Source organism: Sturnus vulgaris, chromosome 6 (genome assembly GCF_052056855.1).
Source record: "Sturnus vulgaris isolate bStuVul1 chromosome 6, bStuVul1.hap1, whole genome shotgun sequence".
Taxonomy (NCBI): domain Eukaryota; kingdom Metazoa; phylum Chordata; class Aves; order Passeriformes; family Sturnidae; genus Sturnus; species Sturnus vulgaris.
In genome coordinates, this window is record NC_142248.1 from 7,415,449 (window position 1) to 7,431,465 (window position 16,017).

Genomic DNA, 16,017 nt, shown 5'->3' on the forward strand with positions numbered 1-16,017 from the left:
GCTTTCCTTAATGGAAATCCCTCCACTTCTCCCCCAAATCCCAAGCTCCTGTGTGTGGGGTGTGCTGCCTGTGCATCAGATGGGCGGAATGAGGCTGTCGACTTATTTTTCATTCAAAGATTTAGCTGAAGATAGATTTGAACTCCACAAATATATTTCAAGGGAAGTTTTTTCAGCAAGCGTAGTAGGCTTAGCCTGAAATGCCCACCTCTATCCACCCTTCTCCCTCTGGAGAAAGAAGGCAGCTCAGTTTGTTGCCTTTCACTGTATCTGTTTGTAAGAAAGAGAGAAAAGTTCAAATATGTGGGCTGAACACTCCAAGATAAAAAAATAACAAAGCCGAAAAACCACCATGATCCTCTTAAGCCATCTGACAGCTTGAGGTTCACCCTGATGTTGGTGAAGACCAGTTGGGGAAGGGCTTTGTCCTTTCGCAGCAGTGTGGTGTGTGTGCGTGTGTGTGCAGGGCAGGTTAAAAAAGACTCTGGTTGGGAGCTGTCCCGCATTCCCAAATTTTCAGTCATCTTCTATCACCTAACTCTCATTTTTTCTGAGTTTAGAAGCATTTACAAGTCGCTGATTAATCTCACCCCATGACTACCCCAGTTATTCCTGCTTTATGGTGCTGGGTAAGGGAGCATGACTTACCCAGATCAGGCCATGACAGAAGCAAGAGAAAGCCTGAGGAGCATCTGGTCTCTGTGCTTTCCTATCTGTCAGGTCATATCTGTTCTCTCTGCATGCAAGTTTGGGGAAAATTTGGTGCATGAATGGGTTTTCCCAGGAGACTGGGAGTTTATTTGCATGTGCAGATCTGATAAATTAGGTAGCTGCCACAGCTAGTGAAGACCAGCTCTGTCCTAGGAGGCTACAGAGGAAGATGACCTTCCCCATGTGGCATGGCTGGAGAGATGGGCTGAGCCCGGACCAGGAGGTGGAGATGGCAGACAGGTCATGGCCCTTCAGGAGTGGGTTTCCCCTGTGTCACCAGAACAGCCCTCTGGGAGAAGAGCTGAAGCTCCCTGCACTCAGTATCTGAGGAGCAATGCTGGAGCCTCCTCTGGCCTCTCCTCCCCAAGAGTGAGGAAGCTTTGGGCTAGGCCTGACTCAGCTCAGGAGGGGACAGGAGCAGAGACACCCCCTGGGCAGCCCTACCAGCACCAGGGCTGAGTGGTGGCCACCCCAAGCCCCAGGTGCCACAGCCAGGCTGGGCATAGGAGTGACTGCAACATGGAAGGGCCTTGGAGGCTGCTGGGGCTGCCTCCCCTCACCATGCTGGACACTGGATGGGGAGGGAAGCTCTGACTAGTACATGTCCCTCCATGAGAGAGTAATAGGAAGATTACTGGGATTCCTGCTTTTGTAAATCATCCCGCCTGTGAAGTAGCTAAGCAGAAACATCTAGGAGAAAGAAATGGAAGCATCTTCTTGATCATATGAAGGGTGTTGCCCCAAGACAGAAAAGCTGGCTTTGTGTTCCAGCAATGCTGCAGTCTATCTCTACACCCTTGGGTATGTCACTTAACTTCTATTTACCCAGCTATTAAGTAAGTGCAAAGGGTTTTGTCCTCTTCTCTCTATTATTATCTTTTTCTTTTCTTTCTCTTTTTACATACCGAGTTCCTTGGACAGCCTCTTAATACTCAGCATGTCTAGCTCCTCACATGTTATGGTGCAGATCTTATTTGGTTGTTTACTTCCTCCCATAATATAAACGAAAATTCACTATTTACATATCCTTGTAGGAATACTGAGATTGAGAAAGGCTATTTTGAGAATGACAGGATGGAAGAGAGGGGAAAAAAAGATTTTATTAAAATGCAGTCATTGCCATTCCTAAGCAAGGCTGAGTTAGCATCCTAGAATTGGGCAATAAATGCTACTTTTTTTCTGTGCCCATCCCTTCTTTCATCCATTCTGAGCTGAACCTTTATGCTGCAGTGTATATTCTGTCCTCAATTAAAAAAAAAAAAAAAAAAAAAGGAAAAAAGGAAAAAGCCCACAAAATAAAATAAACCCCTGATAATATAATTCCTCTTCCACTGTCTGAGTCTCTGCACCAGGGAACTGTGAACAATCTCCCAGTGCAAACAGCCCCCTGTGTAAAAATAGCAACACAACTGCAAACTTCAGGGTAATCACTGCCTGATTTCAAAATATTTGTTCTGCTCCTGCCCTGTCCTTTATCTCTCAGGCCTCTATATGTCACTAAAGCAACATTCGACAGCTCCTCGCCAGGTCTGCCTCCTCCAATGTGCTCCATCATTATTAATGGAAACAATCTCCATCTCAGAGTATTTAAAAATATACCCTTTTCTAAATATAGGCAATCTGTGTGTGCCTAACTACTACAGGGCAGAATGAGAGAGACCAAAATATTGACATGCACTGGGTGTGTATAATTTGTTTTGATTCCTGCTCCCCCCCACCCCCCCAGTGCCGATCTGTATATTACCCACACACCTTGGAGGAAAATCTGACATTATTTAGCATGAGGAATGTAGCTGCTGCTTGGAGCCTGGAGTTTCCTTTGTTTATTTTTCCATCCTCTGTCCAAACGGTGTCAGTGAGAGTGGAGCTTACGGAGCTATTTATAGCCTCTCGCCACACTAGGCTGCACCTTGCCAGCAGCAGCAGCAGCAGCCCCCCGGGGGGGAAGGACAGGGCAGTCCACGGGGCAGGGCAGGGCACAGGGCCCCGGGCAAGGAGAGGAGGGCAGGGGAAAGCCTGGAAGGCAACGAGGGGCAGGGAGCAGAGCAGAGAAGGTGTTCAGAGTGGGGCACCGTGGCATGCATGGTGGAGAGGAGCTGGGGGCAGGTGGACAAGGAGAGCTGTCTCCGGTGCTTGACAGGGGATAGAAGCTGTTTTGGAAGAGATTTGAGGAGGGAGATGTCAGGTAGCTATTTCCTGGCAGGTTAGTATGGTGGCTTTGAATGAAATCTTGAGGCAACCCTTGCCTGGGGGAGTACTTGGGAGCTGGTCAGCGTGAGACCTGCCTTTTTAGGAAGATGCAGAAACATCCCATCTCACCCAGTACAGCAAGAGAATCTAAAGGAGGAGGAGTTTGCCCCAAGGGGAGGGGGCAGCAAGTCCATTGAGAGTCATAAATGGGGCTGGGAACTCTGGGCTTATGTGGCCTGTTGACCCAGGGGATTGGGTGCAGACTGTGCTCCACAACCCTTCCGTGGCATCTTCCCTTTTTTGGGGTGCCAAGCTCTGACCTTGGCTGGAGCAGACAGGCAAAACCATGGCATGTGTGTTGCAATCCCCAAGAGGGTCTTGGTGTCTCCTCCCCAGCTCCCTCAGCTGTCACTGAGCCTTTGCTCTCCCCCTCCATGCCTGGCCCTTCTCCCTGGGGATCCTGCCTGCTTCCCGTACCCCACTGGGGATATTTTCCCTTCCCTGTTCGTGGGTGGATTTGATTCATGCCTGGCTTTATATGCAGATACGTGCTGGTGGCAGTTCCCTAAAAGGGGGTGAGGGCAATGTACCCACTGACAGAGGCAGCTCCGGGGCTCGGTTTGCAGCTGTGTTCTGTTGTTGTTAGCATTAATAAGCTTGCCCTTGATGCAGTCTGCAGGGCTTGAGGTGCTGACTAAGGAGCAAAAATCCAGAGAAGGTGGAGAGTGGGAAAGAGAGCTTGATTTGGGAGTGTGTGTGCATGCATGCTCTCCCCTGAGTACATGTCCAGAGCCTAGGGGCACCCTATTTTTCTAACGGGGTGCAGGGAAAAAGCTGCAGTTTCTGCTTGAGGTATTGCTTGAGCTGGCAGGGAGAGCTGGGCTGGCCAGATGGAGGGATGAGAGGGAGGCAGGGAGAGAGAGGCAGGCAGGGATGGGAGGAGGGAGAAGGGAGCTAGACACCTACGCAAACACAGAGTGAGAGGAGATCCTTGGATGCAAACACAGACACAGGCGTCCTCCTCCTCCTCACATGCCCCTGATTCATTTCCACATGCCATACACGTGACATGCTAATTCAGGGCTACTACAGAACTCCAGGGCGAGACAGGAACAGGAGAGAGAAATAAAACCCAGTAAGGCACCAAACTGCAGATTTTTAAAGGGGATTCAGCGCAGCTTAGCCGCACCCCCGCCCCGTGCTCCCTGCGGGGGAGGGGGCAGAGCCCGGGTGTCCTCGCCGACAGCCCCCCGCCTGCTCATGCCCCCACGCACCCCCACACCACCACCTTGCGGGAGTGGCTCCACGTGAGCCCCGCACACAGAGCCAGCACGGAGGCAGCGCACATCCCAGCGCCGGCCGGGACACACGCGGTTACATCAGCGGCACGCTCCGCTCCGCGCCCCTGCGGCACCGCCGCGCTGGGGCAGCCCAGCCTCTGCCCTCCTTCCCGGCACTCAGGGCCTGGCGAGCTCGGCTCTATTTTTAGGCACAGGCACGTAAGCCCTGCGTGCTGGAGGGGCGAATAACTCCGAACAGCACCGTTACAAACACGGACATCCCCAAGGTAAATGTAGTTACCCGGCTGAGGGGCAGGATATGTTCCCCTGCCGCAGCCCGCTTCCCCACCACCGTTCCCGGCGCTTCGTGCCCCTGCCCACCTCCATTCCCAAGCCACGGCAGGCTGCCTGCCCTGCCTGACTCAAACAGTCACATCCCCACTGTAACAAGAAGCTGAAGAGGAGGGAGGATAAAACACAAAATACAGCTGTGGCTGCAGTGGGCTCAAGTAACTCTGGCAATATGACTGCTCTGACCCCACAGGGGTTTACACTAGGGTAATGGATAGGACAGTTCTACCTTCTGTACGTGTACCTTTGCCTGGTTTATACGGTGCTTTCTTGCCATCCACTCTTCCAATGCTGGATCCAAAAGGAATGAACCACCTGGATTCATAATTTCTATCATGCAGAAATAACGTCAGTACAAAGAGCTCTGCAGCCCATCACCAGCCATCTTCCTCCCACTCTCTGTTTAAGGCTGCATCGATGCAAAGACCTGAAGAGTTTCACCCCCTCTCAGGCACCACCAGGTGTGCCAGAGACATGGGCAGGGGAAAGCAATTTTCCTCTTCAGAGCCTCCCCAGCAATGGTAGGCAAGGACTCTCAGCCACTCCAGATGAGCCAAACAGGGGACAAAATCCCTGGACCACACCAGAGCAAGAACAAGCACCCTCTGCACTGCACTTGGGAGTGGTGGTGGCCACAGCAGCAGCACTGGATCTCTCCCCTGCAAACAACCAGTGATGGTGGAGGCTCCCAGTGCCCTTTGGAGTTAGCCCTGATCACCCACAGCTCCCATTGTATCAGGTCAATTTGATGGGGACTCACTGGGCATGACACAATGAACCTAGCAGAATTTATGTCTTTATAGCACTGGGAGCCAAGGATATTTTGGGCTGTATTGTATTCTTAGGATGTCTTCACTAACTGGACTAACCCTCCAGACATTTCTAAGAGGAGCTCCAAATCTAGTGAGGCAAAAGCATCTTTGCCCTCTCCTGGGTAGAATCTTGTGTGTTTTACCTTTGAAAAGCATATTGGAGAAATTTGGGATGCAGTCCTGGTAATTTACTCCTGTGAAGAGGTGGCGGTGACAATTTTTCCACCTAGTGTTGAGTCCCCTTCTTGTTTTGGGAGCCAAAGGAGCTGGCCTCTTGCCCCAAGAAAGGTAAGTTAGCAAGCTGCTTTATTCTGCATTTCTGAGGAGGAAAGAGAAATCTAGTGTAGTGGCTTAGGTCTCCCCATGTGTGAGACCTGTCCCATCAGTTTGCTAGACTGAACATTTTGAACCAAGACCTACGAAGGAGAATACACAGTAATTCAAGTTTAGCTGACATTGCTTGTATTAGAGACACTCTGCTCACTCAGGAGAAGAAACTTGTGTTGGTTCATGCAAAGTACAAGAGAAGAGGGTGGTAAGCATTCAACTGAAATATTCCAACTCAAGTATTTTAAACTGACAGTCACATGAACTAAAACATCCCACAAGCTATATAAGACTGTGTAAGGCTTACTGAAAAACAAGGCTTTCTGTCTAAGGCAGAGGAAACAAAGGTCATTAATAACGCCTACTACTGTTTGTATTTTTAAACTTTTATTATGTCCATTCTCAGCAGCTCTAATCATGATCAAGGTCTTTGTGTGTACAGATATAAAGGTAAGATACCAACCCAAAAATGTTTTTAATCATATAGACAGACAGTTACACTGAAAAGGGTTGCAAATAGACAAGTGTGTCTGTGTGGTTTATGTCTAGCATCCTGTCTTCTCATGATACTATCCATGGGCACCACCGTGATAGCTGCTCCCCCACAAAATAACAAGGAAATCCGTGACCAAAGAATGTGCAACTTCAAGTAGGGACCAAACTGCCTTGAGTGCTTAGTTTGAGCCCTGCATGCTGCCACACACATGCCAACATTGCAGTCTGGGAGTCCTGCCTCTCCCTGTCTCCAGAAACCATGAGACAGCAGTCCTTCCCATATTTGCAGAAACAAAGATTTTATTTTTTGTAATTACATTAATACCTATTCTTCCCTCATGCTAGCAATTTGGTTGATTTCTTGTTTATTGCTTTTCACCTTCTGCCATCTATAATTCAGCCACATAGCCCCCAGGAGGTGGAAAACTAAATCCTCATTTTACAGAGACTTGTCTAGGAAAGAAGGGATATTATAGCTGGAATTGGATCTCTGGCATTCCTAGTTCCTAACCCAAGACACAATCCCAGAGACAGCAATCCCACAACTTGTGATGCCAGGGCTCTTGCTGGCTTTTGGAGGTTTGTTCTGGCTTCTGTCTCCTTGGATTTTGCCATGAATAGCAACTGTAGGATGCGACCTTGGTTGTAAATGAGGTCCATGGGTGGGTTGTGTACTGTCAGTCTTGCTTATTCTCCTCTGGTCTTTAATCGTGTGTTTCCCAAATCAAAGTGTTGTACCCAGATCCTCTCAGGAGTCCCTCTGTGCATTAGGTCATGGGATTCATTTCAGTTTTCAGTAAAACTGGTTCTTGTGACTAAACTGCTACCATAATCGACCCCAGAAAATCCTGTGTTAGGGACTGGAAGGGGTGAGGAGAGAAAAGGCTGTGAAGAATCAGCTCCACTCATGCTCTCTAGCGAGTGTCTGAGCCATATAGGTCAGACAGAAGCCATTTGCTGTGCTGTACCTGCTCCATGGAGGAGCAAGGGACTGCACTTTGCATATGTAGCTGCCTTATTTTTCAGTTTGGTTCAATTAGCTAAACCCTTCTTAAAACCCTGTAGAAATATATATCCCTCTACTGCTGTTTTGGGGGTTTTTTCTGTGTTTGGTGGTGGTTTGTTTTTGGTTTTTTTATTTCTTTTTCTTTGCTGTGTTTCTTTGCATGCTGTCATTCCAGCTCATCCTTCAAACACCCCGGCCATCTCTTCGGGTGCCGTGGGCTATTTTTAACCTCTGTGCAGGTTCGAGCGAAGCCTTCCCGTGCCCGAGTCCCCCCGCCGGGGTGCGGAGGGGGCTGGCGGCGTGGAGCAGGGAGCGAAGTCAAGCCACAAGGGGGCATGTGCTCTTCTAATTCATAAAATGTGCCTTCATTGACAAAAAAAGCTGAACAATTGGTGAATGGTGTGTGCATAAGTTAATGCTGCTGGAGAACACACGGGTAGTGACGGGGGAGCTTTGGCTGGGGGGCTTGTGCCCAGGGAAACAGAGAGATGGAAAGAAGTGGTGGGGGTCTAAAGGGCACCTAGGCTCTCTCTGTGCCTCTCTTCTGCTGAAGGAGGGAGCTGTGGTGAGGGGAGAGTCAGAGAGCCTAATTCTGCTCCCGGATTCCACTGAAAGTAATGACAGCAGCAACTCTAAAGCCAGGAAGATCTTAGTGATAGTCACGGGCTCGAGCTGGCTCTGGGGATTCCTTGTTGGCTTTTTAAGGTTTTGTAGTAAATGCTCTCAGCTGCCAAACATTTTTAATTCCTTCACTAGGTGACAGTAGAGGAGACTAATGGCTAAGAAGAATATTTACAAGCAGAATACCTGTTTCTAAGCAAACTCGACATCAGCATCCATCTCCTAGTCTGGTGTGGCTGAACCCATCCTCACCATGGTAAGTTCCCCCCACCTTTTGCTGTCTCTTCCTGCCCTACAGCACTGTGTTGGGGCTGGGGTGGTTTCACCAAAGGGCAACCAGTGTAAAAGAAAGAGAGAGAGGGACTGAGCACTGAACAGGAAGCACGGACCCCTGGGGATGCTTTAGCCCAGCCCTTCTATGGTCTCAGGTGTGTGAGTATTCTAATGAATTAAAGCACTAGGAACTCCTAAAGACTACTGTAAAGTCTTGCTTTCAAACAAATTTTCCAATGAAATAGATAAAAAAAATATGAGATGAGCAGAAGCTTTTCTGTCTGAGGACCTCACAATAAATGTTTGGTTTAATGGCTTCTTAGAGTCCTAATTTCTCAGTCCAAAATGGAGCCAAATGTGCCAAGAGTCAGTTTATAACTTTCCAGGGCATGAAGTTCAGCCAAGGATGAATTTGACGAAAGAGAATTGATCAGGATGGTCCTAAGCAGTATCAGGCTCGGGGAGGCAACTTCATTCAGCCTGCCCTGTGAGCCCACGCCCTTCTTCTGCAACCCTTCCCCTTCAAGTGTCTGGGCAATGGTGTCAGACCTTCACCCATCATGGGCTGTGACCAGCCAGCACAGTCAAGGGCTCTGCCCCCAGTCATTACAGACTGCACTGAAATAAGTGGCAAGATTGCAGTCTTCCCCTGCTCCCTGTTTTATTTCCTGCTTCTCTTTCCTTCCTTTCTTTGATGGGGAGGAGAAAAGCCAGGCAGTAAGGAGAAGTACCAGTGCTGTCCCTACAGCATGCAGAGGGAGATACTGGATTACTCCATAGTGACAAACTGGTGTGTCACAAGGAACGCCTTCTCAAGTAACCAGGCACGGGAGGACCAGGCCTACAGTCACTACTGTTTAACTTTGATTATTCAGTCTTAAAGCCCCTTCATCTCATTTTTAAAAGGCAGAGAATGCCCTCATCATGCAGGTCAGAAGGTAATGCTGCCCTCTGTGTACATCTCTGCCTCTGCACAGGAACAAGAAAGACATAGGTACTGCAAGGTTTTATACAAAAAGAGACAGAAAAAAGAGACAGACAAAAAGAGGTGAAGCAAGCTGGTTTTACCTGTAGTCTGAAACAGATTAATGTCTTGGACGAGTTTTCCAAAATGGCATGTCTGAAAATTTTGAGTATGATGCAGCAGAGGTAGAAATAACCCTGCAAAGGGCTCTCTATCACTTAAGATGCTCTGACAAAACAGTGGCATGTGTGTATGATAACATTTGTTGGAGAAATCGGCAAAAACAAACTCAGCCTGAAGTATGCTAAAGCCTGGGACATCATATCCAAGGCTGCTGCATAAGGGTCTGCTTTCAGAAGCTAATTCATGAGGCTGACAGCAACACCACACCATTCAACATTTTGTAGTGTATAGTGTGTAGTATGGGCAAAGCTTTGGGAAGCCTAGCTTGCCCTTGGGATGTTTGGTTAGGTGAGATGCAAGACAGTCACCTCTCACGGTGTTACCAGTTTGTCAGGCCTTTGGTAGTACTTTTTGCTTTTGCTAAATTCCAGATAAATCCTCAATCCATTAGACTCCTTACCCTTTGTGCAGACCAGAAATTTCCCTTTGGACATCAAGTTCCAAGGGTAATCCTCCTGCACATGGGAAAAAAGACATTTTCCTTTGACTTGAGGCTAGACACAGCCACTTGCTCGTGTGCTCTCTGTATCCTGTGGCCTCTAATACCCCTAAAGCCATGTGCCATGAAGCTTATCCAGACTGAAAATCTCCTGGTTCCAGGACTGAAGCTCCTGCAGTAATTCCTAATAGTCTTTAAATACAGGATGCCAATTTGATTTAAAAGCTGAAAATAGCAAGATATATCTGTCCCACCCACAGTGAAATTTGGTAACTTACTTTGTCCATCCTTCTTCCTCTCTTCTAATTGTTCTTCTTTGTACAGTTCCTCATTTAGACTGCAATCTCCTTGTGTACAATACACTCTCTTAGACTGAACATACAGCACTGTGTGCACTGAACTGTCTCTTTTCACTATTATTTAGTGCTTACAACATTTGCTGCTGCACAGGTAGTGTGGTAACTCCCTGCTCTTCTAGAAAATTCCTATAGTCACAGGACTGCAATGCTTAAGAAGTCAACAATGAAATGCTAAAAGAACTATCCCTTCCCAACACCATTTTAACTGTGAGCTACTAGAATTAGCTCCTGGAAATGGCATGGCAAAAACTGAGGAGCCTAATAAATAGACCTGAGGCACTCTCTTTGGGTGTGCTATTATTAGAATTACAGACAACAAATTGGAAATCCAGCGTTTATCTGCATCTATTCTGAGTGTATTAACGGTGCTGACTGTAGCTGTATTGATTGTCTGTCAGAGTAGCTTGGTAAAGCTGATATCGTGATACACAGCGAGGTCTATGTTGAGAGATGGCGTGTGGGTTATTTGGTTCACCGGCAGAGGTTTGGCCAATGTGTCTGCAGGAATTGTCAGCAGCCTAGTGGTGTGATCTCCTGGTCACTGGGAGAGGTGAGCTAGGCCATTGCACAGAAGGAATCTGTATAGAAAGGGAAAAGTCAATACATCTTTTTATGTGATAGGTGTAGGCTCAGCACTCAGACAGAGGCCAAGCCTAGCCTGCACTTGTTTGCTTGTGTGACCCTGCCTCGTGTTTTGCCACAGCAAGGGAGACATAAGACTCTGTCCAGGAGTCCTCCATACTCATTTCCAATGTGCATGTAAAGGCAGGTGAGGGCCTTGCTGTGGCACAGCACCCAGAGGGCAGAGTGGAGGTCACACTGCAAACAGTAATGTGTGCAACACAGTTCTGGTTCTCTTCAGTTTCCTTGCTTGCTTTCACCCACTCTCTGCTTCTCTACTTCCTGAAAGGAAATGAAGGAAATTGAATTCCTTCTAAGCAAAGTTTTGGGATACCAAGTCATCCCAAATCTTCTTCAGTTCACACAAACATACACACCCCTAGAAAAACGTAACCTTTTCCATGTCCATAGCCCAGCTCCCCACACTGGATTTCTTTCACTGTCTTCACACAACTTTCCTCTTTATGCTCCTATGTTTGCAGGTACCAGTTAGAAGCTCCAAAGAGGAGCTAGGGAATGACTGTGGAGCAGCCTGGGCCACTGACTACACTTTGGAAGATGGAGAGCACAAATGTGAAGGAAGCACATACGACAAGCAGGAGACTTGAAACAAAGTGCCCCAAAGCCCTGTGAGGTATGGATGTTGATTCTAAAGCTGATCAGCTTCTCCCATTTTTTTTTCCACTGCTGCCATCTACCATATTCCTTTTGGGCTCTTTTTACTTCCTGCAGTGCTTCAGGTCCTCTGAAATCTCTTTCATTGCACCCACACTTTGTACCTCCATATCTTCTAACACTTCCTTTCCATGCAGCTCTGTTTGCAGCACTCCTCCCTTGTTTCCTCCCTCATGTCCATCCCAGCTTTATCTCTCTGCTTCCCACATCACTCTTGAAGGTTATTTGACATACCTGTGGGCAAGTAAGAGCATGGCAGTGCTTTGAAGTGTGAGTGTACCATGTGCAGAGTGGCAGGGATGAGATGAGAGCCAAGGTCCAGCCCCAGGCTGCTCCTGGTGCATCGGGAAGGGGGTTGACAGCTCTGAAAATTCAGAAACTCATTCTTGGTCAAACAACAGTGCCACATGAAGGAAAGCAATGTCTGCAATAGCACCGGGTGGCTCTGGCCAGAGACAGGCTTGGTGCCCAGCAGAATTCCCCTCTACTGCACTTACACAGAAGGAAATGAAAGGTGTTTCTAATTTGTCCTCTTAGCTGCCTACCTAGTCATCATTCTGCACCAGGCCTTTCACCACACTTCTGAGCTAGGGCCTCAGCTCTACTTCCTTGCTTTTTTCTCTGTTGTCTTCTGGCCCTCTCGCTCGAAATGTTTTTGTGCCTCCAGAATCCTATCCTCTCCTTCCTGTGCTCTCCTCTAGACCTTTCTTCCTCCTGCATCAAGCCAACCTACCCTGTCCCTCTTCAGCCAGTGCACATGCCCCAAAGCCTTTCCTCTGTCCACTACCCCCAGAATGTAAAAAATTTAGAAACTTCACAATAGTTTGTGTTAAAGGGATTTTTTGTCAGTGACTTATTGGAGTAGATGACCAAATTGCTTGTTTTTTCTTCGACTGCATTCACTTTCCTTGCTCCAGGTAACCTAATCCTGTTGTTTTTAACTGTCTTCTATCTTCCCTCAGTAAGTCATTACTGATTTTTCCTGACTACTTATGTTTCTAAAACAACATTGGACTGTTTATTTTAGAGAACTCACAAATGTTGGTTTAAACCAGAGATAGTGAGCTTTGGACAAAAGGAGCTCTTGTAAAACATGAGAAGCGTGTATATCACTCTGTTCCCAAAAGCTGTCAAGAGAAGTCACCTGCACAGTGCACGGGTGCTGCTCAGGCTTAGCCAACAGCCCATGGCACCCCGTGATCCACGTGGATCACTTAGTTATTTTCCCAGCAAGCTGCCTGGAAACCTTCTTGCCTCAGCACATCTTCCCTCTCACGTGCAACTCACTTTCTTTGACTCGATAGTTTGCCACAAGCTCGTGTGGGGACCTAAGGTCAAAGGTGAATCACTTATGCAGTAGTGTGTCATCACTGGTGCTGAGCACCAGCAGAAATTAATATTAAAGAACAGACCTGTCTGAACAGGGCCAAAACATCTTTTGCAAAAAAATGATGAGGATGATGATGATGACAACAATAATAATAGTAGTAGTAGTAATAATAATAATATCAGTAGCAATACAAAGACGAATGGTTCATACAATGGCCATGCTTTCAATCTTTCTCTGTTTCTCCCTTGGAATTAAGAGTGGAGCCTCTGTGCACACAAATGACATGTGAGATGCCCATCTCAGGCAGGCTGTGCATCTGCAACTTCTTGCTCAAATGACTCCAAATTTGCCCCAAGTGGTTTTAACCAGGGCCTCTGGGAAGTTCATCAGTATTGCAAAAATCAGATCGAGCATAGGAATATTGGGGTGTGTTGCATACTTCCTCATTCAGTAGAATATGATGTTCATTCTTCACTACAGCAGAGCAATGCACACTCTCCAGGCTGGATCTGAGTGTATACAGTGCTGAAGTATTGTAAGTAATAAATGGTGTACCCAAAAGTGCCTAGCTGCAGTGATGATTAATCATTTAGGCCCTGATCCTGCAAACATGCATGAATTTAATGTTACTACTATGAGTAATCCCCTTGATTTCAAATTAAATTAGTCACAGTCTTAACACTTGGCACGTGAATAAATGTTTGCAGGGCTAGAGCCCTATTTATGGCCTGATCTTGCAAATTATTACTGTCTAGCACTGTGCCTCTGTTTCTGAATATTTTCACCAATGCAAGAAAAAAAAAAATCCTCACTCTCCTGCAGTGTGAACGTTGCAGGATTAGATCTGCTGTTTGGTACGTATGTACAGCTCTGCATAGTGTAGGTCACAGATAGATATAGCTGTGTCTGGCCATGGGTGTGTGCCTTGATGCAAAGCACTCAAAAGCTGATTGCCATCAATGTTTTTTACTGTCCTTTACCACTGGTTCTAAGATTTAGGTCTACCATCTACAGTGTAAATGGAATTTTTCTCCTACTTCTTTTTTTTTAAAAAAAAGGAAGAGAGAGAGACATTAAATCAGTTTTGCTAACTTAGGATGAAGACAATAAGGAACCCAGTAAGCAGCTTGCAAATTTAAGTCACCAGTCTAATCAAATTCCTCTGGGCTGCGGTGTCCTTTCTGTGAAATCAACCTGCATTAAAGCGACTGGGTTGCTGTTTGTGAATGTACCATCTCTGCAAATTACCGCTGCTCTGTTGCATTGTGTTTGTATGAATGGGGGTGACATGTGCTTGCCCACAGGTCCACGTGAGAGAGGTGGGGTGAGGAAGGAAAGATATTTTTAAAATGAATCTAGAGGGAGAAAGTGGAAGGTGCAGCTTCATAGAATGTGAATGGTATCCTAAAATAACCCCTGTCATCTGCCCACCCACCCACTGCCAAAATCAAGGTGCAGCTCTTTCATTTAAAATTAATTCTTGGCCCCAGAGGGTATCGATAGATCAATATCTTGTGCTTCTGATCTCTTGCGGGCCACCCTTCAATGGCTCATGCAAAGGCTAAAAACAGAAAGATGCAACACAAAAGATACTGCAGTCAGCTCAAGCAAAGGGGATATTTTTAGATCAGAAAAGGGAAAGGAGGGGAGAGGGAGAGAGAAAGCAAAGAGAGGGAGAGAGGCTGGTCTAGGGTTTGCAATCTAATTTGGTCTCCCTCTTCCCCCCTCCTTTTTTTTTTTTTTCTTTCTCTTTTTTTATTCCATCGGTGGTATTTTCCATACAATCTGATTTCTGCCCGCTTGGCTGGGGGGGCTGGGGGGAGGGGGGTGGGCTGGCACAGCAAAGCTGGGCTGAAGATTCTGGAGTTTTATGGCTCATTCCAGCTAGTGGCTTCTCTCTGCCAGTTGAATTAATTTGATACTATTTTTGAAAGTCAGTGTTTCTAAGGGAGACCTAATGACGCAATGACGTCAATGCAGGTCAATAGCACACACTGGAGGAACTGACTGTGCTACCGGGAGCCAAGGGCTGGGAGCCCGCTCCAACACCCCGGCTCCCGCACACCAACCCCGCCGCCTCCCCAGCCACCCCCGCTCCCCCACGCACCTGGGGGGCTGTTTGCAGTCACCCCCCGCCCCCCCCCCCCAAAAAAAAAAAAAAATTAAAAAAAAAATTAAAATCTGCGGTGAGAGGCAGTTGAAATAGAAGCCCACCCTCACTACCTGTGAAAGGCAGCGTTATTGTGGCGGTGCAGGCACACGGAGGGAGGCAGGCAGGGACACGCGTGTGCCCGGCCGGGGCCGCGGGCTATAAATAGCGGGGGGCGGCGGGGGCTGAGCGGTTCCGTCCCGCGCACCCGCTCAGGAGGTGCCGGGCTCGGCTCGGCGGTGCGGGGGTGGTGCGTGGGCGGCGGGGCGGGGGGGCGGCGGGGGAGGGGAGGAGGGGGCTGCTGCTGCTTCTCCCTGTCTCCAAGTCAGGCTCTGAACACGAACTGGCTTCTTTTTTTTTTTTTTTTTTTCCCCCTCTCTTTTTTTTTTTTGCCTTTCTCCTGGAAGAGTGCAGGCACACATTACGCGAAACCCACAGCCTTTCGCGATACACAGCTCGAAACGCTCTAGTTTATTTATATAGCCCCTCCACCCTCGGCTCTTCCCACCAGTCCCCAAATTCCCTAGAAATCCAGCTAAGGCGTGGGGAAGAGGAGAAAGCAGTTTTGGAGGGGAGGGAGTTATTTATTTTTGTTTTGTTTGGGGATTGTTTTGCTTTGTTGATTTTTTTTTTCTTTGCATACAAAAATAAGTGAAGAAGATTTTGCAAGGTAGGTTTCTCCGTGCGTGCGTGTGTGTGTGTGTGCAGGTGTTTTCCTTTTGCTTTTTGCAAAGTTTTCTGATTTCAGTTGTTAGATGCTTTTACAAGAAGTAGACTTTTCAGATTTGTTCGGCTGCCTGCCTTGGAAAAGACTGGACAGCGTTGCATTCCCCCTCCTTGTGAAGAGTTCTCTAGGCTGTCGTGTCGTGTGTCCTGTGCATTTGATGTTCCTGCAGGAAAGCATGCTAGTTTGCGAGCTCAAACTGCAGGCAGGGAGCTATGCATTTAAGACCCCCACATACTTTTTATAGAGGCTGCAACTTTCATTTTGTCTCATTTTGGGATGGGGGGAGAAGAAAGGCGTCAAGTCACTTGGGAAACGAGCTTGCAAATGAAATCTTAATTGCAGAGAGGGTCAAAGTCAGCAGCGTTGAAGCTTAAGGAGGATGGGAGGGAGTTGACATTTCTTGCAAAGAGAATTCGCTACCACTGGGAATAGACTGAAAGTCCATAGTGGAGGGGGGGAGAATAGGTAAAACAGTAACAAAGTAAATGATGAGGCAAAATACTA

At 47.5% G+C, this 16,017-nt stretch overlaps 1 long non-coding RNA gene across 1 annotated transcript; it reads right to left on the reverse strand.

Annotated features, from left to right (window-relative positions):
- Positions 1-10,341: 10,341 nt before the first annotated feature.
- LOC148223300 (uncharacterized) lies at positions 10,342-14,894 on the reverse strand. Its single transcript, XR_015804318.1, has 3 exons — positions 14,861-14,894; positions 11,542-11,671; positions 10,342-10,589 (listed from the first exon to the last, which is right to left on the reverse strand). It is a non-coding gene; the product is annotated as an uncharacterized LOC148223300 (long non-coding RNA).
- Positions 14,895-16,017: the final 1,123 nt, after the last annotated feature.